Here is a 26,547-nt window from a genome sequence, read left to right as displayed (position 1 = left end):
CAGGATCCGGTGTGTGTGTGAATGACTGCACTTCGGATTACGAGTGCCCTGGCAGACAGAAGTGCTGCTTCAATGGTTGCGGCCAGAGTTGCGAGGACCCAGTCTTCTACGGTAAATGATTTTTTTCTCTCAGTGTTGAAACTGTGGGGGTGAGGTGGGGGCAATTTTATCACGGGGGGGATAGCTGCTTGGCTAACAGCCTGTGCTCCATATTAGTTTACCCAGGCTTCGTGCTCTGGAGAGGACACTCTCCAAGTCCTCCATATAGAGCAAGTTACCATAGTCTCTTGAGACTGAAGGATGCCATTCATTCTTTGCCCCACCACGAGTCTACTGTACCACACCGGCTCTTCTGTTTCTCTGTAGGCTTTAGAAGAAATACATGCACAAGAATAGATAGATAGATAAACAGACCTACAGACAGACATACAGAGAGAGATAAGAATTTCTGCCCCACAACCCGGTTCCCGCTCCTGTCCCTCCTCCCCGTCTCCACCACTGCCTCGTGGAGGAGGAGGAGGAGGAAGGAAGGGAGCCTGAGAAAAGGAGTCTACCTGCTCTTCAGAAGGGACAAACTGTGGGAGAGCAGGCACACACAGGAGCCATTTCCAAGGTGTCCCGCTTGGCCCCCTCTCTTTGCCTGTCCTTGTCTCCCTTCCCCACTCGTGTTACCTGTCAATGTTGGTGCTCGACTGCAAGCACACAATAACCCTGGAGGGGGAGAAAGAAGAGGGCCAAGAGACCAAGTGACCCCCTCCTTGTCAGGAAAGGCGGAGGCAGGGTGGGGGAGGCCAGCCTTCTTTTCTTCGGAAGAAGTCCAGGAAAAGCTGCGGGGACTCCTAGGCAGAGGAGGATGCCGGGCCAGGGGCGCAGACAGGGGTTGCCCCCTCCCCTCTCAAGGAGAGATGAACCTAGGAATGCTGCGCAGCGGCCACCATCACTGGCGGGGGGGGGGGAGGCTCAGCGAAAGGACAACCTGGCCTGGAGGGGGAGGGAGGCTGCTTTGAGACTAAGCGCCCTGCTCCGGTCTTAAAATATCGAGGTCGGGAGTCCTGGACTGAGTCAATCCATCTCATATTTTTCGCTTTCCTCTTTTCCGCCCACAATATCCACCTTTCCTAGGAGTCTCGTCTCCTCTCACCCAGTGGCCGAGCCCGTTTTGGTTCCCCGGAGCCAGCGAGGGTGCTTTTAAGGAAGAAAAAGGGCATCATCGCTACTATCCCCCCCCTCCAGCCCCGTCTATCCATCGCCACCGCCCGGGGCCCCTTTTCACCAGCTTCGCTTGCTGTCTTCACAGATCCTGCAGCCTAGGAGGCTCCCCAGACGGAAGCTGATCCGGCGAAACCCCGCGGAAGACCCCGCTCGGACGCTTCGGGACCCGTTGGGGGGGCAGTCGCAGGCTGCCTGTAAGGAGCGCGCCCCCCCCGCGGCTCTCCCGCTCCCCTGACCATCCCGCCTCCTGCATTTTCACCAGCCGGCTCCCTCGTGTTCGGTGCACTGCCTCGTCACAGCTCAATTCCATGCGTGCGTGTGTGGGGCCCAACCCCCCCTTTCCGGAGGCCAGGGAGCTACTTGCCCCGGGCTACCAAAAGGGCCCCGATGCCAAGGCATGGCGATCCTTCCCGGCCGGCAGCCTTTGGCCCTCCGGGATCCCGGGCCCCTGCGGTGGCTCCGTCTCCCCGTTCCCAGGGCATCCTGCTGAAGCAAGGGAAGACTGGGGGGGGGGAGGTTTTCTTCCTAACCCCCCCTCTTTTGGGGATGGGGGCGCATGGCTTGAAGAGAGGCTCCTGCCCCAGGCGCGCGTTTCAGCCCCCACCAGCAGCCTGCCTGCACCCCCCCCATCTTCACTCCCCCTACACACACTGCTACCCCCCCTCTTGCGGGAGCTGTGCTTTTTGGGTCCAGGGCAGGGGCCGGCCTCCGACTCCTCCGCACGAGCCACCCCCCTTTCCTTCCGGCCAGGGCCAGGGTCCCGGTACAGCCACGCAGGCTCCTCGCGGGCGGGGCGCCCGTCGAAGCCCCCGAGGGAGGAGGAGGGGCCCTTCGGTGGGATTGGGGCCGCCGCTGCAGGGCAAGGAGGGGGAGAGGTTGGAGCGCCCACACACTCCCCGCCCCCCCGGCTGTGAGAAAGGGGGCTGGGGGCACAGGGGGGGGGAGGGAGAGCCGCCCCCGCCCTACCCGCGCTCGCGCCTACAGCTGCTCTCCGGAGACTTCCCGGCGACGCGCGCTGCTGCCCTTTTGCGCCGAAGGTCTGAAGAGGAGGGGACCAGGCGCCCCGAAGGAAGCCCCGCTTGGCCAGACGAGCCCCCTTCTCCCGGGGGCGGGTGTGTGTGTGTGGCAGCTCCGCGGAGAGCCCGTGCTTGGAGAGAGAGAGAAAAAGAGGGTGGTGGTGTTGTTTAGTCGTTAAGTCGTGTCTGACTCTTCGTGACCCCTTTATGGACCAGAGCACGCCAGGCCCTCCTGTCTTCCACTGCCTCCCAGAGTTGGGTCAGATTCATGTTGGTGAAATTCGATGACCCTGTCCAGCCATCTCGTCCTCTGTCGTCCCCTTCTCTTGCCTTTACACTTTCCTAACATCAAGGTCTTTTCCAAGGAGTCTTCTCTTCTCATGAGTTGGCCAAAGGATTGGAGCCTCAGCTTCAGGATCTGTCCTTCCAGCGAGCACTCAGGGTTGATTTCCTTTAGAATGGATAGGTTTATCCTCCTTGCAGTCCAGGGGACTCTCAAAATCCTTCTCCAGCACCACAATTCAAAGGCATCAATTCTTCCCCAGTCAGCTTTCTTTAAGCAATGCATGAAGGGGGAAACAGAGAGTACTTGTCCCCAAATCCACAGCTGTTTCTGAGGCCACGGCTCGCCCTGGAGGCCCAAAGGAGGCATGACAGCTCTTTCCCCTTTCAAAATGAGCATAAAGGATTAAACAAAAGACTTAAAGACGGTCAACAACAGCAAAAACACATTCAACACACTAAGGCAAAACCATATGTGACAAACACGGCGCTTGAAAGCACGCGTGAATGCTCGGACAGAGAGTAATTTGGAGATTGGACACACTAACACGTGCTGAGTGAGTCCTAGAACTCAGCTAGCCGTGAACAACTCCCCATCTTACAAGTCTGCCCTAATGAGAACACCCCTGTACCTTTGAATCTCTCAGATATTACTATTAGAAAACCATGTGGGCTTTGTAGTCCTTAGACTTATCTTGCACCACAGGCAGGACTCCTTAAGTATGCTAGGCCAAGGCAGCACTCTCAGATGACCCTAAGACAAGTTTACTGTTCAGGAAACCAATTGATTTTTATAATCATTATTTTATTAAAGAATAAGCATGTTCCTAGATATCAAAACCAATCTAGGCCAAAGCAAGTAAATAAGCATTGTGCTGGTTATTTACAAATCTGTAGTAAGGTAAAGAAAACATGAAAAATATGCAAATGTCCAAAAAGCTTACAAGAAATCAAAAAGCTAATGAAAACAATAAAAACAGTTCCAATAAGGTAATCCATTAGGAAAAGCAAAATAGTCCAATTATGTTAGAAAAAGTCCATAGTCCTCAATAATCCTGTAGAAGAAAAATACTGTACAAAAAGAAAAATCCAGTATAAGAATATGTCCCATTGTCCTGTGAAAAATCCAAGATAATAGTCCATAAGGAGTATTCCATACGAAGTAGTCTGTAAAGGGTATTCCATAGGAAATAGTCCATCGGCCAAAGGGTAATCCAGTATAGTCCATGTATAATCCATGTGTGTAAGCCATGAGTAACTAGTCACGAAAGACTGAAGAGTGGGTCCCGAAAGACATTAGGGTGAGTCACGAATGACAATGTCCATAGGCAAAAAGTTCCTTTTTCAAGAGTAACTGGTAAGGTCTTATTGCTCCTTCCCACGATGTCATCCAATCACAATCTGTTGCTAGGCAAACAGTCCTGGTGTGCCACATGACTTTTTCTCCCATGGGTAACAGATGTTATTTGGGTTACTGTGGTTTTCAAAGAGTCACAACAATACCCATCTATCTTATCTCACAGAGTCCTTTCTCATGCTCTCAGAATAGCATTCTCCCTGCTCTCACTAGCAAACAACCTGTCAGCATAGCATAGATCCTTTATACAGAGAAACAAGATGGAACCTCTCTTGCACATTTATTAATTACAAAACCCATGTTCCTTACAAGATTTTAACTACAAATACCATCTCATCACACCATCCATTGAAAACCCTGCTTGGGCAGCCATTCGTGAAGGGAAAGCTTCCCGGAAGAGAGAGGTCTTGGCTTGCTTGCAGAAGGACAGCCGAGAAGGGGCCAGCCTGACTTCCTGTGGCAGGGAGTTCCAGAGTTCAGGAGCAGCACCAGAGAAGGCCCTCCTCTCCTTACCCTAAGGAGAGCGGCCTCCCCAGAGGGCCTCCTTTGGGCTCTCCAGCCTCAGTTCCCGGGACCCCAACCCAGGTGTTCAACACCTGCAAAGCCTCACCCGACTTAGATCCTTACCAGCATATTGACCGTTCCTGGTGACTCTCGGCCAGCAGCTTCCTCTAGGCGTTTAAAAGGAAAAGAGGGGGAGATCCTTGTGAGACCTCCTAGCTCAAGTATCGGGAGGCAAAAATGCCCCAGTGTCCCTTTTTGCAGTTGGTCCTGCCCACAGGACAAAATCCACGGGAGTCCCTGTGCCACCAACACCCAGCCAGCCCGATGAATTTAACTGGAAAGGAGCCTTGCCTGATAGCGTCACAAGCCACGGAGAAAGAGAAAGGGGTGTCGTGCAACAGGACCCCAACTCTCCTCGTCTGTCCCGCCAAAAGCCTTCTGTCCATTTATTAATTTAGTTATTTATTTATTATTTATTACATTTATATCCCATCCCTCTAGACCATGTCTACTCGGGGCAGCTTACAGCGTAAAATATACAATATAAAATATGAATAATCATAAAACTATAATTGGTGTATTAATGGTGTCCAGGTGGTCAAGGCGGCTTCCGTAATGGACCCAGATGGAAAGGGGTTGGAATCGTCTGCTCAGAAAAGCCCTGGGAGGGGAGCTGGTGGGACGAGAGACGAGTGGCTTGACCCTCAAACTGCCTTGCAAGCATGTCACGGCCAAATTGTGGAAAGCTCATCCCATCTCTCCCCACCCACCCCTGCCCTCCGGTCATGGTCCAGCCACCACCAGAGGGCAGAGGAGAACTTGTCAGTGTTGGAGAAGATGGAGAGAAAGCAGAGCCGGGAGCCCTCATAGGTCGGAGATTTCCATTGCTAGACCTCAAAGAGACAAAAGGGTAGGTTTTAATAGTCTTTAAGGTGCATAGCTTGTTGTGCACAGATGTGAAAATCGAAAAAGGCAAAGACCACAACTTCTCTCTCTCTCTCTCCAAACAGACACACACAGAGAGACAGAAACTTCTATTTTTCCACTGTCAAATGTCACTTCCACTTGATGGCTTCTTGATCATACCAAATAAATATTTTTCTGTATCTACCTGTGTGGCGATCAAACCTTTGTGGCCCTATTTCCTTGGGCTCCACACAGGAACACACGGCCTTTTCGCTGCCACCAGGTATTTTCTAACACCACTTCAAGTCCCACACAGGAGCTGCCACACCTAAAAGGTCATATAACGTAGGAAGCAGGGTTTGTGATTAAGTGTTCTTTTATTATTATTCAACAGGAAAATCATATATGAGTTTGTTCATGCAGTTTTTAAGATCATGCAGTCAATCACTTTACTATCCCATGTTGTAAGCCGCCTAGAGTGGTCTATCGACTAGATAGGCGGGATATAAATAAAATAAATAAAATAAATAATAAAAATATCAATTTTATATCTACCAACCCTGGATGACATCTTCACATCCCGCTGTCTGAGGAAGTCACACAGCATCCTGAGAGGCTCTTCCCATCCTGCTTATAACTTTTTTGAACTGTTACCATCTGGCAGAACATACAGAACAATTAAGACTCGGACCACACGTTTTCTGAATAGTTTTTATCCCAGAGCTATAATTGCAATTAATAATGAGCTTAAAGACCACCAGTAGTGAATAATTAGTTGGACTGTGTTACTTGGCCTGAGGTGTAGATGTTTGTATTTTTAGTGGGGGACTTCTAGTGGGTGGGGAGTGTTTGGGGAATTTTATGTGTGTGCATGTGTCTGGTCTCTGGGTGTCTGTGAATTTCGTTGTATGGGTATACTGTGTATATACTTACAATGACAATAAATTATTATTATTATTATTATTATTATTATTATTATTATTATTATTATTATTATTATTATTATTATTATTATTATTATTATTATACGTTCATTCCTGCTGGTTCCATGTGTTTTACTTTTAAGTTCCTTTCCCAAACCCATTTGATCTGTTCCTGAACCCTAACACTCTCCGTATATCTTCTTCTGGTCCCTGACTCTTTCGACCTCTCCCTAACTCCAACTGTCTTTAACTTTCCCCGCAACTCCCTCTAACTGTCACTCTAACTCCGCCCCTCCTGCTCTTTCCTTGGCTCCTCCCCCTTAGCTGCTGTGATGGACATGAAGGAATGACGTCACTGTGACAAACCCAGACCTACTGGGATATGCCACAGTTTCACTAAGCTGCCACCAACCATTCCCTATAAGAAGTCACACAGACCAGGGATGGATTTTTAACAAATAAAAGAACAAGGTTTATTAAATAACACACAGGGAAAATAAAAGGATCAAGTGAATAAGATACAGTAACGTGGCTTAGTCTCAATCATACATACACACAGTTTGGTTCACACAGAACACTTAACTTGAAGCACAGACCCTGAACCTATCAGTTCTGGCTAACCATACAGACACCTGAACCTATCAGGTTGGTACTGACTGACACACAGTAGTACCCTGTCTGACACACAGACTCCCACTCAAGCTTCTTCTCTCAGCTCTTCTCCAGCTTCTCCTAACTTCTCCACACACGCTCCACATATATATACAGTACAGCCCCTCCTCCTGATGTCCCGCCTTCCACTCCCCATAGGATGGAACTTTCCCTCCAAACCCATGACAGACAGGTAACATCAGTGCTGTATGTAACACCTCCCCTCTTTATAAGTTGTTTTGTAGGGGGAAAGCTAAGGTGCTTTTCACCAAAAAAAACAACCTGGACCCAAAACAAACAAAAACAGTCATATAATAACATACAATACCATACTTACTTATACTTACACTCTATTAGGCATTTAAACATTTACCATTAACAATACATCAAGTTACCTTTATTCATACAAACCAACATGTTTAATAAACAGACACATTTGACTTTTTGTCATCAAAATATATACATAGTCCATGTTTCTTTCGCTGTCTTCATTCTTCAGGTCTTCTTGACAAGGCGTCAGCAACACAGTTCACTGACCCTCTGACCACCTTCACTTCAAAGTCATAGTCCTTCAGGTTTAAAGCCCACCTCATAAGTTTACTATTGTGGGTTTTCATTGTCTTTAACCATTGCAGTGGTGAATGGTCAGTGCACAGAACAAAATGTCTTCCCCAGATGTAAGGCTTGGCCTTCTGGATCGCGTAGACTATGGCCAGGCACTCCTTTTCCACGGTTGCCAAATGTCTCTCACCTTTCTGGAGTCTCCTACTCAGGTAGGACACTGGATGCTGGTCACCATTCTCATCCTCCTGGCAAAGAACTGCTCCTACCCCGCTGTTAGACGCATCGGTGTAGATGATGAACTCCCGGTCGAAGTCTGGAGCACGCAGCACTGGATAGTTGATGAGCGCCTGCTTCAACCTCTGGAACGCCTCCTCACAGTCGCTGGTCCACGGGATGCGGTCATCAGCCTTCTTCCTCGTCAGATCGGTCAGCGGAGCCGCAATCTCGCTAAACCTCGGGATGAACTTTCTGTAGTAGCCCACCAACCCAAGAAATGATTTGACTTTTTTCTTGGTGTTGGGTCTAGGCCAATCACGAACGGCTTCTATTTTGGCCTCTAGGGGTTTTATCACTCCTCCCCCTACCATGTGACCCAAGTATTTTATTTCTGGGCTACCCAGCTGACACTTGCTCACCTTTACTGTTAGCCCTGCTGCACTTAACCTCTGCAGCACTAACTCCAGGTGTTTCAGGTGATCTTCCCAGGTATTACTGAAGATCCCTATGTCGTCAATGTAGGCCACAGTAAAGTCACTGAGCCCTGCCAAGGTCTGGTCCATCAGCCTTTGGAATGTGGCTGGTGCATTTCTGAGACCAAAGCTCAGGACTCGAAACTCATAGAGACCAAAAGGGCTGCAAAAGGCGGTCTTTTCTTGATCCCTGGGATCAATTCTTAATTGCCAATATCCCTTTACCAGGTCCAGTGATGAGATGAACCGACAACCCCCTATGGTTTCAATCAGGTTGTCTAGCCTGGGCATTGGGTAGGCATCAGGAGTGGTTACGCGGTTTAATTTCCTGTAATCGACACAAAACCTAATGCTCCCATCAGGCTTGTCCACTAGGACTATCGGAGAGGACCAAGGACTAGAAGAGGGGACGATTATGTTCTCCCTAAGCATCTCGTCCAGCTCCTTCCGCACCTTGTCCCTATAGGGTCCCGTTACTCGGTATGGGGATACTGCCTGCGGGGGTGCATCCCCTGTGTGGATCCGATGCATCACTCCCTTCACTATCCCCGGCTTGTTGGAAAACACCTGTTGATATTTAATGAGCAGCATTTTTAGTTCTTGCTGCTGGTCTTGGGTGAGTGCAGGACTGATCTTTACCTCCTCTGGGTTGTATTTTACTTCCCCTCTACCCTCCCAGAAGGGTAATTCAGCTTCCTCACTCTCAGCTGCTTTTATCGCAAATAAAACCCTCTGTTCCCTTCTGTAGTAGGGTTTTAGGGCATTCACATGAACCACCCTCCTTGCTTGGTTCTCCTCCTGCTCTATAAGGTAGTTCAGGTCTGACATCTTGGAAATGACCCTATATGGTCCTGCCCATTTGAGCTGCAGTTTGTTCTCTCTGCAGGGCCTAAGCCAAAGCACTTCCTCCCCTGGGTCAAAGTGCCTCTCTCTAGCTTTGTGGTCATACCATGTTTTCTGTCTGACCTTCTGAGCTTGCAGGTTTTCTGCTGCCAGCTCTAGGTTTCTCTTTAGGTCATTCATCAAGGTGTCTATGTATGTTACAACGTCTTGTGGGTCATCCTGAGTGATCTGCTCCCAATTTTGTTTGATCAAATCAAGGGGCCCTTTCACCCTTCTCCCAAATAAAAGTTCAAACGGACTGAACCCGGTACTGGCTTGTGGCACTGATCGATAAGCAAACAAAAGGGATTGCAGCTTCTGGTCCCAATTGTTTGGATTCTCTGCCAAGTAAGCCCTAATCATGTGCATTAGAGTCCCATTGAACTTCTCAGTTAACCCATTACTTTCAGGGTGATAGGCAGTGGTTTCCTTGTGCTTAATTCCACAGATTTGCCATAACCGTTTCATGAGCTTCGATGTGAACGATGCGCCCAAATCTGAGATTATTTCTGAGGCAAATCCCATCCTGGACATATACCCCACCAAGGCATCTGCCACTGTGTTAGTTTCAATGTTAGTCAAGGGAATGGCTTCAGGGTACCTCGTGGCATGGTCCACAATGGTGAGAATGAACCTGTTCCCCCTCTTTGTGGCCTTGGGCAAAGGTCCCACAATATCCACCCCTATGCATTTGAACGGAGTGTCAATCACAGGCAAAGGGCACAACTTTGCTTTGGTCCTGTCGCGGCTATTCCCCTGCCTTTGACACACATCACATTGTTTACAGAACTCCCTGATCTGCTTCCCTATGTCAGGCCAGTAAAAATTCTGTGTGATTCTCTGCTGTGTTTTGTTCACCCCTAAGTGCGCAGCAAACATGTCAGAGTGCCCCCTTTGTAAGATCATGGGGCGATACTTTTCAGGTACCACTAGCTGACTTCTGATCCCATCTCCCCCTTTTGAGATATTCCTCAGGGTCTCTCTATACAAAATCCCCTTTTTCTCTAGAAATCTCACTGGGGTTTCAGGTGTTAGCTGGGCGTCAGTCACCTGTTCAAAACACTTTTCGAGAGTGGCGTCTGCCTTTTGCTCTTGGCCAAATCGGCTGTCTGTGCTTAAGGTTTCCACCACAGCTTCTGAACTCCCCTCTGCTTCCGTCTCTGGCTCATCAGTACCCCCCTGAACTGTCCCCGTGGTGGCTTGTGAACGTGTAATCACTAGCACCCGTTTCACATGTTCAGCCAGGTCATTTCCCACGAGCACGGCTGCTGGCAGAGTCGATGAAATCGCTAGCCGCCAAACTCCCCTCCAGCCTTGAAAGTTGACAGGTACCTCTGCTACTGGCAGTGAGATCACCTGCCCCTCAATCCCTGCCACCTTCATGCTCTCATTTGGGATTATATATTCCCTAGGAATAATATCTGGATGGCACAGGGTCACCTGGGAACAGGTGTCCCTCAGCCCCCGATACTGATGGTCAAGTATTCCTACGTCCACCCCTGCTGTTTCAAACAACTGAGAATCTGTTCTCACCAGTAAGCAGCGCCTGACCTCCACAAGAGGACCATTTTCCTCAGCCTGATCAGCAGATGTCACTGTTCCAGATTGAGTAGCCATGGCAACAGGCTCCCTCAGTGACAAGGAGGTTTGCTCTTTCTGGACACAGTACACAGCTTTTGGCTTGGTTCCACTCAAATCCTGAGGCACAATTCCTTTTAGCTGCTTTAATTTCTCACACTCTGAGATTAGATGGCCCTTTCCCTGACAGAAATAACATTTTCTGCTATATTTTGAGTCTTTCTCATCTTGTTTTGGTTTTCCCTCCAAAATCTGAGGTCTTGGTTTCATGTCTGAGGGCTTCCCTTCACCATGGGTCCCTCCCCCTTGCTGGTTTCTTCCTGGTCCCTGAGAGTACTTGCTGTAGGTTTCTTTGGGTTTACCTATCGATTTCCCCTCACCCAAGGGCTTTCTTATTTGGGAAATAAAATCTGCGATCTCGGCTGCTTCTGCCACAGATTTTGGTTTCCTTTCCCTCACCTGGAATTTCAGTTCCCCATGCAGGACTGAATAGAACTGTTCCAGCGCTATCAAGTCTTTGAGCTGCTGAAAGGTCTCTGTCCCCTCCTGAGATAGCCATTTCTCTAGCAGCCTCACCAGTTGGGCCCCCACTTGGGTAAAAGTCTGCTCTGGTTTCTTGGTGATTGACCTGAATCTTTGCCTCAGCTGTTCCGCATTTATCCCATGTCTGGCAAACACCAGTTTTTTAAACTCTGCAAAATCTTTCATCAGTTCCTGTGGCATCTCTGCATAGACTTCTGCCAGGCTGCCACTGATTAAAGATCGCATAATGGTCATCTTCTCAGTTTCCCTTACTGAGAAGTCCACAAACGCTCTTTCCACGAGGGAAAAGAACACCTCAGGACAATCTCCCTTGTGGTACACAGGGAATTTCTTCAGGTCAGCTTTAGACAATTGGCCTCCCTCAGAATCCCTATTGTTATTATTGTTCTGATTCATCAGTTCCAATTTTCTTAACTCAAACGCCATTTTCTCTCTCTGCAATTCCAATTCAAATTGTCTTTTCCTCTCCCTTTCCCTTTCCTGTTTCTCTTCCTTTTCCATTTCAAATTGCCTTTCCCTTTCCTCCCTTCTTTCTCTCTCTAATCTTTCTTCTCTTTCCAATTGCCTCATCCTCAGTTCATGCTGTTGGGCTATGAGCAGTTTCCTGAGTTCTGGGTCCTGTTCTCCCGTGCTGTCACCCTGCACTGAGCCAAATTCATCCTCAGAACCTTGGTCTACCTGGGGGTCTTTCACTTCACCCATTTCTGCCATTTGGCTTCGAGTCAAGGGCATAATCCCCCCCCAGCACAGGCTGCTTTCAAAAGTCAAGCCTCAAAATAAAGCGACCACTTTTTTTTTTCTTTTGCCTCAGAACCAGCCTTCTCTATAGATTGCTGCTGTTCTTCAGCACTAACTTGCAACAGTTGCGAGCCAGAGTCTACCCCCCTCTGCTAGGCCTCTCAGCAGGCAGGCTAGATCACTGCTACTACACAGTTTTGCCTCAGCTTTTTCCCGCCAAAACAGGCTGCCTCAGAGCTCCCTAATCTAGTCCCCAATCTGAGGTTACACGTTCTTCTACTAGCGCACCCCCCCATGAGGTACACCTAGAAGATTACCTACGTGCTCTCAGATTGTCCCTGACTAGACCCCCCTTGCTCTGGGCACTCTTGCCAAGGCTTTGCTGGACCACTGGACAACTGGACCAGTCGTATCCCACACGCTGGACACCAATCAATGTGACAAACCCAGACCTACTGGGATATGCCACAGTTTCACTAAGCTGCCACCAACCATTCCCTATAAGAAGTCACACAGACCAGGGATGGATTTTTAACAAATAAAAGAACAAGGTTTATTAAATAACACACAGGGAAAATAAAAGGATCAAGTGAATAAGATACAGTAACGTGGCTTAGTCTCAATCATACATACACACAGTTTGGTTCACACAGAACACTTAACTTGAAGCACAGACCCTGAACCTATCAGTTCTGGCTAACCATACAGACACCTGAACCTATCAGGTTGGTACTGACTGACACACAGTAGTACCCTGTCTGACACACAGACTCCCACTCAAGCTTCTTCTCTCAGCTCTTCTCCAGCTTCTCCTAACTTCTCCACACACGCTCCACATATATATACAGTACAGCCCCTCCTCCTGATGTCCCGCCTTCCACTCCCCATAGGATGGAACTTTCCCTCCAAACCCATGACAGACAGGTAACATCAGTGCTGTATGTAACCTTTTTGGATTCCGCTACAACCTGTAATTCTGATGATTCCATTTCCCACCAAATTAACCTTTCTGGATTATATATAACTTCCCCAATAAACTTCAAATGATTAGCCAGATAATAATTTTTTATGTTTGGTATACCTATAACACCTTTTTCCCCCCTTTTTTTATACCAATAGTTTTTATTTATTCTGGCTCTCTTCCCTTCATTATAATATTTATTAATCATTCCTTGCCAAAATTTAAAATTATCCTCTGTTAGCTGTATTGGTAACATTCTAAATAAATAATTAATTTTTGGCAAATTTTCATGTTTATAAGTGCAATCCTTCCAAACCAAGAAAGTTTTAAATTAGTATATTCCGGTAATCTCTTTTTGAATTCTTCTTTTAGTTTATTATAATTATGTTCCTTTATCTTTTGAATATCTTTTACTAAATCTATACCTAAATATTTAACTTTTACATATCTTAAAATCATATTTATCAGCAAACCTTTCTTGTTCTATTTTATTATGATTAAACATTATTTCAGATTCTTGCCAATTTATGTGTTATCCAGTTAATTCTTCCAGATTTTTCCAAATGAATTTTATTTCTATCTGTACTTTCAAATGGGTTTTTCACTGTCAATAGGGAATCATCAGCAAATAAATTAATATTTATTTTATTATTTTCACCCATACCTTCAAATCATTCCTTAATGCATTTGCAAACATTTCAATAATCAAACAAACAGGAGAAAGAGGGCAAACTTGTCTAGTGCCTCGGCCTGGAGCTATCTGTTCTGTCATCCAAACATTATTCAGTATTCTCCACATATAATTGATTTATTACCGCTCTAAATTTCTTTCCAAACCCCCAACCCTTTAAGAGACTCTTTAATGTTGGCCATTCTACACAATCAAATGCCTTAAAAAATATCAAATGATAAAATACCTGCCTTTGAATTATATTTTTCTATAATATATAATGAGGAGGAATTAAAGAACCTTGTAATGAGGGTGAAAGAGGAGAGTGCAAAAAACGGTCTGAAGCTCAACATCAAAAAAACTAAGATCATGGCCACTGGTCCCATCACCTCCTGGGAAACTGAAGGGGAAGATATGGAGGCAGTGACAGACTTTACTTTCTTGGGCTCCGTGATCACTGCAGATGGAGACAGCAGCCACAAAATTAAAAGACGCCTGCTTCTTGGGAGGAAAGTGATGACAAACCTTGGCAGCATCTTAAAAAGCAGAGACATCACCTTGCCAACAAAAGTCCGAATAGTCAAAGCTATGGTTTTTCCCGTTGTGATGTATGGAAGTGAGAGCTGGACTATAAAGAAAGCAGACCGCCGAAGAACTGATGCCTTTGAATTGTGGTACTGGAGGAGGCTCTTGAGAGTCCCCTGGACTGCAAGGAGAACAAACCTATCAATTCTAAAGGAAATCAACCCTGAGAGCTCACTGGAAGGACAGATCCTGAAGGTGAGGCTCCAGTACTTTGGCCATCTGATGAGGAGACTCCCTGGAAAACATCCTGATGTTAGGAAAGTGTGGTGGCAAGAGGAGAAGGGGACGACAGAGGATGAGAAGGCTGGACAGTGTCATTGAAGCGACCAACATGAATTTGACCCAACTCCGGGAGGCAGTGGAAGACAGGAGGGCCTGCCGTGCTCTGGTCCAGGGGGTCATGAAGAGTCCCACACGACTGAACGACTAAACAACAACACCACACTCTGTTTCTCTCTCTCTCCAAGCACAGGCTGGACATTGTCTGCGAGGCAACCAACATGAAATTGACACAACTACGGGAGGCAGTGGAAGATAGGAGGGCCTGGCGTGCTCTGGTCCATGGGGTCATGAAGAGTTGGACACGACTAAACGACTAGACGACAACGATAATATATACAATATTCAAAACCCTCCTAGTTAAATTTTCCATTTGTCTCCCTGTAAAAACCCATTTTGATCCTCTTTAATACCAGGATTGCAGTAAATATCTTTGCATCTTGATTTAATAATGAAATAGGTCTATATAATCCGTGCAGAAAAAATCACTGCTAAGCGATAACATCGCTAAGTGAAAATAAAAAGCCCATAGAAATGCATTAAAACGTGATTAATGCGTTCCTATGGGCTAAAAACTCACCTTTAAGCGAAGATCCTCCATAGGGGCGGCCATTTTCGGTGCCCCTTAAGTGAGAAAACACAGCGGGCGGCCATTATGTTTACCCGGTGGCCATTTTGAAACCGCCGATCAGCTGTGCGAAAATAGTGGCTTTGCGATGATCGCTTCCCTGCGATCATCGCAAAGTGAAATTTTCCGATAGGGACCATCTGGCAAAAAGTCCATCGCAAAGCGATTTCATCGCTATACAGAGCGATCGCTATGCGAGGCACCTCTGTATTAATGAATGTTTCCAAGAGTATGGTATTTTCTCTCCTTCCAATATCCCATTATAAAGTATTTTTAATTTGGGGGTCAGTATTGATTTAAAAGCTTTATAATATTCTGATCCCATTCCATCAAAGCCTGAAGTTTTACCATTTTTTTGTTTGTTGATGATCTCTATAATCTCTTCATCCTTTACCTCTTTCTAATTCTCTTTTATCATTATCTAGTAGTTTACTCATTTTCTTTAATATCATTTTTTATATCTCCTTTCAATGTCGTATTACCGTTATATAAGTTTTGATAAAATTCTTGTAGTATCTTTAATTTTTCTTTCATTAGGCTACAATTCTTTCCTGATTTCTCTCTGATCACTCCAATTATATTCTTTGATCTTTTAGTTTGAGCTTTCCTAGGTGTCCCGCTTGGCCCCCTCTCTTTTCCTGTCCTTGTCTTCCTCCCCCACTCGTGTTACCTGTCAATGTTGATGCTCGACTCCAAACACACAGCAAATAACTCAGGAACCCTGGAGGAGGAGAAAGAAGATGGCCAAGAGACCAAGTGGCCGGGAAGACATCTTTGGGGAGAGGCCTTGCAGACTGGCAGCCCTCCAGGCTGGGCAAACCCACGCTGCCTTCCCTCTCCCTACGGCTTTGGATTTTCCCACGCCTTCAGCCACATTCACGCTTCCCGTTTCCTTTCTCCCCCCAGTAAAGCCTGGCGAATGCCCCAAATTCAAGCTCCCTCCTGGGCTGCCCTGCAAACTGGAATGCCGTCAAGATTCTGACTGCAAAGGAAGAGAGAAATGTTGCCCTCAGGGCTGCAGCAACGTCTGTTTCCCAGCCAGTAAGTTGGAGAGATAGTGCTTGCACACACACACGAATGCACACAGACCATAACAGGCTCCAATCTGTCAACCCCACATGCACTTCTTTCTGCTCAATTTGCCCGGCGCCAGCTGAAAACCAAGGAGTCATATTTCTAGGCTGCTCGGCTGCTATTTGTCTGCTTTGGCATCCACAGCTGTCTCCTGCACCCGAACCCCAATTCCACTCCTGGCCGGGCCCTTGGGCTCCCAGAAGAAGCCTGCGAGGGGCTCCTGGGGTAGACCTTCCCCTCGCACTGCAAAGTGGGTGGTGCCCGCCTGCTGCCAGGCCCTTCCCTCCACTTCCCCTGCCCATCCTCGGGAGCCCTCCCTGGAGTTGTTCCCCCCTCACGGAAGTGGAAGAGGCCCTGTGTGGGGCGGAGAGGCTGGCCCCCAAGGTCAAAGCCGGAGGGGGGGCTCTATCCATCCTCCCAGGGGCTCTGAAAGACCAGAAACGGAACAGAGGCCCCCCCATGGGAAAGGCTGCCCCTCGTGGCCTGAGCACCCAATTGGGGGGGCAGGGGACGGGGGAGAGGGGGATGACTCTGGGCACCAGTTGAATTTCCACGAGTGACCCCTCCTTGTCAGGAAAGGCGGAGGCAGGGTGGGGGAGGCGAGCCTCCTTTTCTTAGGAGAAGCCGAGGAAAAGCTGCAGGGACTCCTAGGCGGAGGAGGAGGCCGGCCCAGGGGCGCAGACAGGGGTCGCCCCCTCCCCTCTCAAGGAGAAATGAAGCCAGGAAAGCCACGCAGGGGCCACCACGGGGAGGCTCACCGAAACGACAACCTGGCCAAATATGCAAAATATTTTCACTACCTTATGGAATGCGAAGAACTGGAGATTTTTAAAAATCTAGGAGGTTGCGCTCAGGGCGTTCAACTCAGAAAAGGCGGGATGGGGAACCCTGGTCGTTCAGCCAGACTGGGAGGAAGGGAAACCAAATCTTCTTTGATTTTGAGTGATTTATTTCACCTCTGCCAATCCCCGTTTTGGGGCGGAAGGAGCTTGGTGCTTAAACCTTTCAAACAGAGGAGGAGGGGGAGGCGTTTCCACCCCTCCCGGACATCAGATATCAGAGTGTCTCCGGCTGCACAGGCAGGCAACCAAGCCCCTCTCAGACTCTCCACAAGGGCTGCGCAACCCCCTGCCACTGACACATCCGGCATCCTCCGAAAGGGCCCCCTGTCCTGTCATATCTTCCCCCTCCCCTCCCACCCCTCTTTATCCAACGCCACCGCCCGGGGCCGCTTTTCACCAGCTTCGCTTGATGTCTTCACAGGTCCTGCAGCCTAGGAGGCTCCCGGGATGGAAGCCGGTCCGGAGAAACCCTGTGGAAGACCCTGCTCGGACGCATCGAGACCCTTTGGGAGGGCAGTCGCAGGCTGCCTGTAAGGAGCGCTCCCCGCCCCACGGCTCTCCCGCTCCCCTGACCATCCCGCCTTCAGCCTTCTCAACCCGGGCGAGAAGGGGGCCCATGGTGGAGTCTGGCTTCTGGGATCCCCGGCCCCTGCGGTCACTCCGTCTCCCCGTTCTCGTTGCATCCTGTTGAAGCAAGGCGAGACTTCGGGGGGGCTTGTACTTAACCCCCTTTTTGGGGGGATGGGGGGCTTGAAGAGAGGGTCCTGCCCCAGGCATACATTTCGGCCCCCACCAGCAGCCTGCCCAATCCATTCCTCCTTTGCCCCCCCCAATGCTACCTCCTTCTTGTGGGAGCCATGATTTTGGGCCCCAGGGGAGGGGACAGCCTCCAACTCCTTCACACGAGAAACCCCCCTCCAGCTCGGACCAGGGTCCTGGGCTAGCCACATGGCGCCCTCGCAGGAGGGGCTTCTGTTGCAGCCCCCGAGGGAGGACGAGAGGCCCCTCGGAGCCCAACACTGCTGGCCCCACTGCCGCACGTATAGGGTTGCCAGATACATGGGTACCAAAAGGAGGACATGGAAAGACCAAAAAAAAGTACAGAGGAGGACGTATTGAATGGTTCATTTGAATTGCTCCATCTTAAACCCGCAATCAATACAGTGTGCTCGGGCACTGCTTGTTCCTGACTGGCTTGGCAGGTGGTTGGGGGTGGGGAAAGACAGGGGGAGGGGGGTCCTTCCACCTCTCCCCCTCCCATCCAAAATTATAACATAAAATATACAAAAACCTGACATTTTAAAGGTTTTTATCTTTGCCTGCCCCACAGAGGACATTAGACTGACGTTGGGCAACCCTACCCACATAGGATTGGGGTTGTCACCACAGGGCAGGGAGGGTTAAAGGCTGGAGCGCCTGTCGGGGCACACCCCTGTCCCCCCCAGCTCTGAGAAGTGGGGCTTGGGACGCCGGGGGGGGGAGAGCTGCCCCATGTGCGCACTACCTTGGCTGCGTTCTGGAGACTTCCTGGTGGCACGCACTGCCTTTTTGTGACATGAAGACAAAAAGAAGCAAGCGGAGCAGGCAGCGGAGCAAACTCTGCTCAGTGGAGAACACCAGGTCCCACATGGGTGGGGCCGTTAACATCCTGGAGATATGTCCAAGGCAGCCATGGTTTCCGAGAACTCAAGAGCTGGTCCAGAAACCTCTGCCTCCGCATGGATGTTGAAATCATCCAAGACCAATGGCCTTGGGGATCCCAAAAGAGCCATGGAGGTGAAGTCCGCCAGCTCCCGTAAGGAAATGACTGGTTTCCGGGGAGACCAGCAAGATCCCAATCTCATCCCTGGCCCCAATCGACATGTGAAGGGTCTACAGACCCGGCATCGCCACAGCAGAGAGCCTAACAACCTCAAGAGTATTTCCATAAACCATGACCACACACACACACACACACACACCCCTCCAGTCTTTCCTGATGTTGGACAGCATAACCAAGAGAACAGGCAAGAGACGGAGGCACACCCCCGTCACTGCCCATCCAAGTTTCGGTTATGCAAGCCAGATCTGCCTCCGCCTCCAGAAAAAGATCTTGGATCAGCTGGGACTTATTGGATACAGATCTGGCATTCAACAACACCAGCTTTAGAGTGGAGGGGTGGCTGGGCTGGCTACCTGGTCACAGAGCCAGAACAGTAGACAGCCTTCAAACATCTGTCCACTCTTCTATAATCCATATACTATATTGCTCCTGTTCTGTTTTGGTGCCCGATACTTTGGGTGGACGAGTCTCTGGGTTAGTGTGTTTGTGGGTTTCAAGTGCACGAGGATGTAGTGTTTACCAAAAATCATTTTGAGCTTTTCAGACACACCCACCATGTGAGGAATGACCAGGTTCTCCCATCAGCTCTGGGTCTTGGGTTCTTCCATTGTCCTCCTGGATCGGGACATAGCCTTGTTAAATGTCCCGACCTTGATATCCATTTTGGATATCCACAGGCTTTAAAGACTGTCCTCAGATGTTCATCTTCATTTCTGTGGAGGTGAGGACACTTCTTGCTGCCCTTTCATCCATCCCTAGAAAGATTAGGACCACACACACCAGAAAGATCACTCTTCATGACTGCTAATGAACCATGACAATGGGTGGAGAAGGACTGCAGAAGTGGGATTATCCCCCACCCCCACCCCCACCCCATCCTTCCTCCTTCTAAGGAGCCTACTCAGACCAGGTGGAAGGGAAACCCATTTGGAGATATCGGGGATCTTCCAACAACTCTCTTCAGACTGAAAACGCTACTTGGATTTGTAGTGAAACGTTTCAACCTAAAAAGAAAGAAGTCCAGTTGCCATGACTTAAATCACAGACACTGTGTTGGAAAAACATAACTTTACAACCGTCTGGATGAGAGGAAAGAGATGCTGATCTGAAAGGAATGTTCTCGCTGTCCGAGCATAATCGCCCCCGTTGAAGAGTATGCCATGACAGCAGGAACATCCCTACTCAAAGGATCTCCAAACCATTTTTAAAATTATTTTTCTCCCCTATTAAAGAAGATGTTCCACCAATAACATCACAGCCTCTTTGGACCACTACAGGCAACCACACAGGCCAGAAGCTAAAACAGAGTGAAATGAGCCAGCAAGCAAACGCAAGCAAGCCTCAGCAGGCAGAGCTAAAAAGCAGCCAAAGGCTATCCAGAAAGACCAGCCTTACCCCTGACTCATTGTACATCAAGTAACTGATGGAAAATCCATCCAGTGTAACCATACCAACTCCAGCACGAACCATCCGGCGAAGTGCAGTACCGTCAGTTTGTCTCTTTGCCAGAGTGATTGTACCACCAAGGTGAAAACCTCTCTGTCTATTGACGCCTGGTGGCACAAGAGGGAAGGGCCATCAACCACAGGGGAAGCTCGGCTCCTGGCTTCCCTGGAGGGAAGTGCCCCTTGGCACTGGCCTGGCTTGAGGGCTTCACCGCAGTCTTAATTCCTAGCAAGAAGGAAACAGACCTGCGGCCAGACTCTTTCTCCAGGTCTCCTTGGCCAAACCCAGGTCCCTGTAACGGCTGTGCTCCATTTCCGTTTCCGCTTCTACGAATTTCTGCCTCCAGCACCGGAGCGTACCAGGAAACCCTCCAGTCTGGCCCCGCAGCATTTTGGCAGCGCCTGCTTCTTTTCCCTCTTCTCTTGGGTCCATCTTTCTTGGACTCTAAGAGAACGCGAACCAGTGGACCAGGCCAGGATGGGCAAAAGGCAGCCTGTGGGTCACACAAGGGTCCTATATAGCTCCTGAAGGCCCCAGTGCAACCCACACCACCCTGGGCCCCATACAGCTGACAAAAACTGCCAAATGAATGGCACAACAGCAAAAGACTCCACATGACCATGGCCAGGTGGGCTTGGTGGGCACAGGCACGTGAAGAGAGGTCTCTGGGGAAGGGCTCCGTGGCGGCCAACGGAGGGAGGCCACTCTCGGACCTACATTAGGAACCCAGGTTTCTCTCGGAGGTGGTCCCTCCGCCACAGCCCCTTGGAAGCCGTTGTTTTGTGCTGGTTCTTTTGGCAGAGGAGAACAGTCCATTTGTGGCGTGCGGATCGTGTCTCTCCCAAAGGCCCCTCCCTTCCTTTGTTCATCAGTCCATGTGGATACCTGTAATGTCTGAGAAGGAGGATGCAGGGAAATGTTGAGTCAAAGCATTCTAACAACACCTTGCTCACTTGGCAAGGACTAATTGGGAAGCAGATCAAAGTGTTATGAGGCGTTACCCAACGGAAACCTCACCTTGGTTTCAGCTAAACTGGGCACAGTATTAGATGCGTCCATGTAATTAACATCCACCCTATGTGGCCGGGGGGGCAGGAGGGTGGTTTTTGGATGTTTCTTTGTTTACATTGTAATATCAGCAGCGACTTCCTTCCTGGCAGGTCCAGCTGCCCTCCTGTTTTCCAGGCAGAAGATCCCAGGTTCCATCTTTGGGACATCCATCTCAGACTTGAAAGACACCACTGGATGGAAATCCCCTTGGGTTTTCTGCAATGGCTCAGCTCAATGGCCCTTGGGCTCCTTTTCATCTCTAGAACCTCATGGGTTCTGTGGCTCCTGCCAGATCCCCTAGACAGTCATGGTCACTCAGGGTCAAGCAGACCAAGGAAGAAAAGAGGCCCGAAGGAGCCAGGGTCAGGGCTCCCTACCGTTTCTGGGTTGTCCATCCTGCACCCGCTCAGCACTCAAGCTGCCCCTTCCTTGAGGGGTAGCACCTCACTCCCGACCTCCAGACTACGGTCCCATGTTTTCGTAGTGCTGCTAAATAGCACGGGGAGGCCATGGAACCGGGAGGGCAGAAAACGCCAGATTAAAGCTAGCAATGGCGAGGCTAGGACTCAGCCCCCTCACGGCACCTAGAACACGGTGGAGGACCTGACCAGTTAAATCAAGCAGCTGGCAGGAAAGGGACTTTTCCTCCCCCACTCCTATCTCAGCACTCTAGATGTCAATTAAAGGCCGGTGAGGATCAAGAGAGGGACAATGAGCCACACAACCCTTTGCCAGCAGAGGAGGAGTCCCCCTTCAGCTGCTGGATGGGTAGAGGAACAATTTCCTCTACCCATCTAGGAAGCCAGACTTCGGTTGAATATTATGAAAAACTTCCTAACTGTTAGAACAGTACGACAGTGCAACTAGTGACCTCAGGAGTTGGTGAGTGCTCCAGCACTGGGGGAATTCAAGAAGAACTTGGATAATCCCCTGGCAGATCTGCTTTGATTGTATTCCTGCGTTCAGAAGGGGTTTGGACTTGATGGCCTTATAGGTGACTCCAACTTCACTTTTCTATGATTCTATGATTCCCAGTTCGCCCCGTGCCACTGGGGTTCCAGCTTCTTGGAGGTGTTTCCACAGTACTTGTAAAGTGTTGCCAACTGAAGGACACAAGAAAAACACCCCTTATCGCATTGGGCCTCTGACAACATGGATGGTGCAAGGCCAACCGAAAGGCGGCCGGATTTTGCCACCTTTCTGACCCCCATCAGAAGGAGATAAACCCAGGCAGCTTGAACAAGTATAAGCCACAAACAGGTTTTGCTCAACCCAAGGGGAAAATGCCTTCCTCCGAAACCCTGATGGAACTCATGCTCCAGATCGTGTGCTGCCACAGTTGCGTCACCTCTCTGTCACACTCCTAGCCCAGCCTCCTCCAGGAAAGGGGTTTATAACTCCCTTTCTGCACAGCTGAAGGCTCAGCCCTTCCATACAGAGATCAGCGGCACCATGAGATCGGGACTTGTCTTTGTGGCAGTGCTCTGCCTCTGCATCGGAATGACTGCAGGAGGTAAGCCATGGAGGGACACCATGGACCTGAAGGCTCGATTCCATCCGGGGCAGAAGATGCCAGCTGGGAAGGGCTTTGCCCACTAGCCACTGCACAGCTCCAGCTGCTCTGATGGGAGCCTCCGAGGCGCTACCCTCCACGAGCACATGAAAAGCTGGAGGTGGAAGCCGGAGGTTGAGTGCAGGGAGAGGGACTGCAGATGACACTGCTGATCCATGGCCAATCCCTTCCACCCAAGAGGGTGCTTATCCACGTCCCCATCAATAGGTAGGGCCCCAGCCTAGCGCCAGTCAAGAAGAGGTTAAATTCCCGGGCACTACCAAAGACCTGCAAGGGATCAACTGTTCCCTTTATAGCATCACCCACTTGGCACTGAAATATTCCAGATGCCCTTGGGAGGGGAAAGACACTGGCATGGGCAGGGAACCACCAGGAGGTGGAAGCCAAACCTTGCAGAGCTGGGCATCTGAGCACATGCGGATCTCCTGAGAGCCCCACCACCACCATCTCTGGCTTTCGCTCCTGGGAGCACTAACCTTCCCTCTGAAGTTAGCATCCCCACACCACACGTGTCTCTCCCCCAGGTAGTGATGGGGGACAGAGGTGAACCCAGCCAGAAGCCCCTCTGGCTCCAGGAGGCATCCTCCACCAGCCAGCGACACACACACCCCAAGACCTACCTGGGTTAACCTCTGGCGCTCAACGAGAAGCTGTCTCTCGGGCTGAGATGCCCAGGTTTGCTCCTCTAGGCAGGGCTCCCAGAAGGCGTGGCTTTCTTTTTCCAGGAAAGCATTTTCCTTACGCACAGTAATGCTTGAAAGGTTAACCCATTGCCATTACTCATTGCAACGTTGAGGGAGTCGTTTTGTTATGTTAAGAACAACATCCCTTAGGATGGATAGGGGAGCAAAAATTTGCAATGTTGAGGGAATCATTTTCTTACCTTTAGAACAACATCCATTATAAGGGAGTAAACATTTGCATTGAAACACTTCTGAAAAGGCCAAAAAGTTCATGGAAAAGCAACTAGAAAGCATGCAAGTAACTTGATTCCGACTTGTGGTATTTTTGAAAAGTTACTTGGTTTGCACCCAGTTACCAAAATAGGGCAACTTGTGATGGGAACTGGATTACTTGTATGTCTTTACCTCCAGGTGTTTCTCCCAGGGTACCAACCACCTCGTGGCCAGACTGGGAAGCAGGGGAGTGACTCTGGTTTTGGGGGATCCTGAACTGAGGACACTACAATATATGACTGAGAACAGAGAATCACGTCCCAAGGGGCTTCCTTTAACCCAACCATCAGGTGCAATAAGGGCTCAGAGGCTCACGGAGCCTCCACCCTCCGGACTTCCTGGGTTGTGCCAAATCTCACGGTCTTTCTGGCTGTTGAGAGAACAAGGACTTCATGACACGGGCACGTTCCCCATTCTGGTGGCTGTGCCGGGAAGCAGCTTGCCCAGTGCCACCACTTCGCACTCCAGACTGGGTGCCTGAAGGCAGGGTCCTTGCCCTCCCCATACATCTTCAAAGGGTTGGGGGGTCATTCTCTGCCTCGCTGTCCTGTGATGAGGGGTTCATGGGATCGGGCCTGGCACCTAGGTTGAAATGGGTTGCAAGGGCATCCTCTCCCCAGTTCCAGAGTAGCCTGGAAAGTGCCCCAAGCCCACAGGATCAGGGGTGTGTGTGAATGACTGCACTTTGGATGACGACTGCCGTGGCAGACAGAAATGCTGCTTCAATGGTTGCGGCCACACTTGCCAGGACCCAGTCTTCTACGGTAAATGATTTTTTCTCTCAATGTTGAAACTGTGGGGGTGAGGTGGGGGCAATTTTATGACATAGAGAGAGGGGGGAGGGATGGAGGGAGGGAGGGAGGGAGGGAGAAGGCTCCACGTGCCAGGCTACCAACAGGATCATATTGAAGTTAGCACTCTGGGATGATGTCTTGTCAATTATGTCAGAGTGCTGGACATGCAAAAATGGGCTCAAGTTAAAGGAAGCCAGATTTCACTTGAATATCAGGAAAAACGTCCTAACAGTTAGACCAGTACGACAGTGGAAACAGTTACCTCGGGAGCTGGGGAGTGCTCCAATACTGGAGGCATCCAAGAAAAACTCATGAGTGGGTCTCGTCAGCCCTGGAAGGCAGCCCATCTAGGAGAAGGAAAACTCCAATTTGAAAGGCTTGATGTTGGCATCATCCAAGTCCACCCAGATAGACTGGAACCCCTTCAGGCTTACAGAGACCCTGGGACCATGATAAGGACAACCGTTTTGTAGTTCGAGTTCAGAACCTTTTTCTTACCCTGTTCGGCAATGTTGGTAGGTGGGTCTCGTCAGCCTTGGGAGGCAGCGCATCTAGGAGAAGGAAAACTCCGATTTCAAACCTCCACTGCCTTGTGGCTCTATCCACTGATGGAAAAGGCTTCAGGAGTTAACCTCGAGGCAAAATCCGGAGCCGGCATCCCAGAGGCAGTTCATGTCATTCTGTCAACTCCTGCGACTTCGCCAGAACCAGTTGTATTGGCTCTTGCCTTTCCACTGGTCTATTTCAGCGATGTGGAGAAGGGGGATTTGCTGCTTGGGTAACAGCCTGTGCTCCATATTAGTTTACCCAGGCTTCGTGCTCTGGAGAGGACACTCTCCAAGTCCTCCATATAGAGCAAGTTACCATAGTCTCTTGAGACTGAAGGATGCCATTCATTCTTTCCCCCACCACGAGTCTACTGTACCACACCGGCTCTTCTTTTTCTCTGTAGGCTTTAAAGGAAATAAATGCACTTGCGATTGAAGAGATTATATAGGTATAGTGAGGGAAATACCTCCTCTAGAAGATATATATTGTATATATAAATATACTGTACAAGAATAGATAGATAGATAAACAGACCAACAGACAGACACACAGAGAGAGATATGACTTTCTGCCCTGGAACCCGCTCCCTGCTCCTGTCCCTCCTCTCCGTCTCCTCCACTGCCTCGTGGAGGAGGAGGAGGAAGGAAGGGAGCCTGAGAAAAGGAGTCTACCTGCTCTTCAGAAGGGACAAACTGTGGGAGAGAAGGCACACACAGGAGCCATTTCCAAGGTGTCCCGCTTGGCCCCCTCTCTTTGCCTGTCCTTGTCTCCCTTCCCCACTCGTGTTACCTGTCGTTTTTTTAAACTACAACATAAACATAAAATAGATAAACCAAAATACAAATTAACTGTGTTCCCCACCACCATGGATGGGACGTCTTGCAATAATCATCTTCTTCTTTTATTGTCCTCTTCTTCAGATCTGTATCGATTCCTGATTTGGAGCTTTCCCTTTTCCTCTTGTTAGCACATATTCCAAAAATCTGCCCCATATATCATTAAAAATATTCTTTTTCATCTCTCCTTTCTTAACCTTTAAATTACAAATTAGCTTATTGTTTATAGTTATATTCCATATTTCATTATACCATTCTTCCATTCATAATTCAGATTTTGATTTCCATTGCCTAGCTATTATTAATCTAGCTGCTGTTAATAAATTAGTAATCAATTATTTACTCATATTATCATATTCTACATTTTCAAATATCGATATCAGAGCAATCTCAGGATTAAATCCTATATCTTTTTCACATATATCATTTAGTTCTTTAAAAATTAGTTTCCAAAATCTTTGTACTGATTCACATTCCCACCACATATGGAAGTATGTACCAATTTCCTTCTCACATTTCCAACAGACATTCAAATAACTAGCATTAATTTTATTCAATTTTATCAGTGTCAAATACCATCTTAAACCCAATTTGAAAAAAAGCATTCTCTTATTCTCACTGATAAAACCCTCATTTT

At 49.0% G+C, this 26,547-nt stretch overlaps 1 long non-coding RNA gene across 1 annotated transcript; it reads left to right on the top strand.

The window, feature by feature from the left end:
* Window positions 1-17,476, top strand: LOC140706458 (uncharacterized). Its single transcript, XR_012086078.2, has 3 exons — window positions 1-111; window positions 15,875-16,009; window positions 17,306-17,476. It is a non-coding gene; the product is annotated as an uncharacterized LOC140706458 (long non-coding RNA).
* The last annotated feature ends 9,071 nt before the right edge of the window (window positions 17,477-26,547 follow it).

Source organism: Pogona vitticeps, chromosome 4 (genome assembly GCF_051106095.1).
Source record: "Pogona vitticeps strain Pit_001003342236 chromosome 4, PviZW2.1, whole genome shotgun sequence".
Taxonomy (NCBI): Eukaryota; Metazoa; Chordata; class Lepidosauria; order Squamata; family Agamidae; genus Pogona; species Pogona vitticeps.
This window is presented reverse-complemented; position numbering and strand designations above follow the sequence as displayed.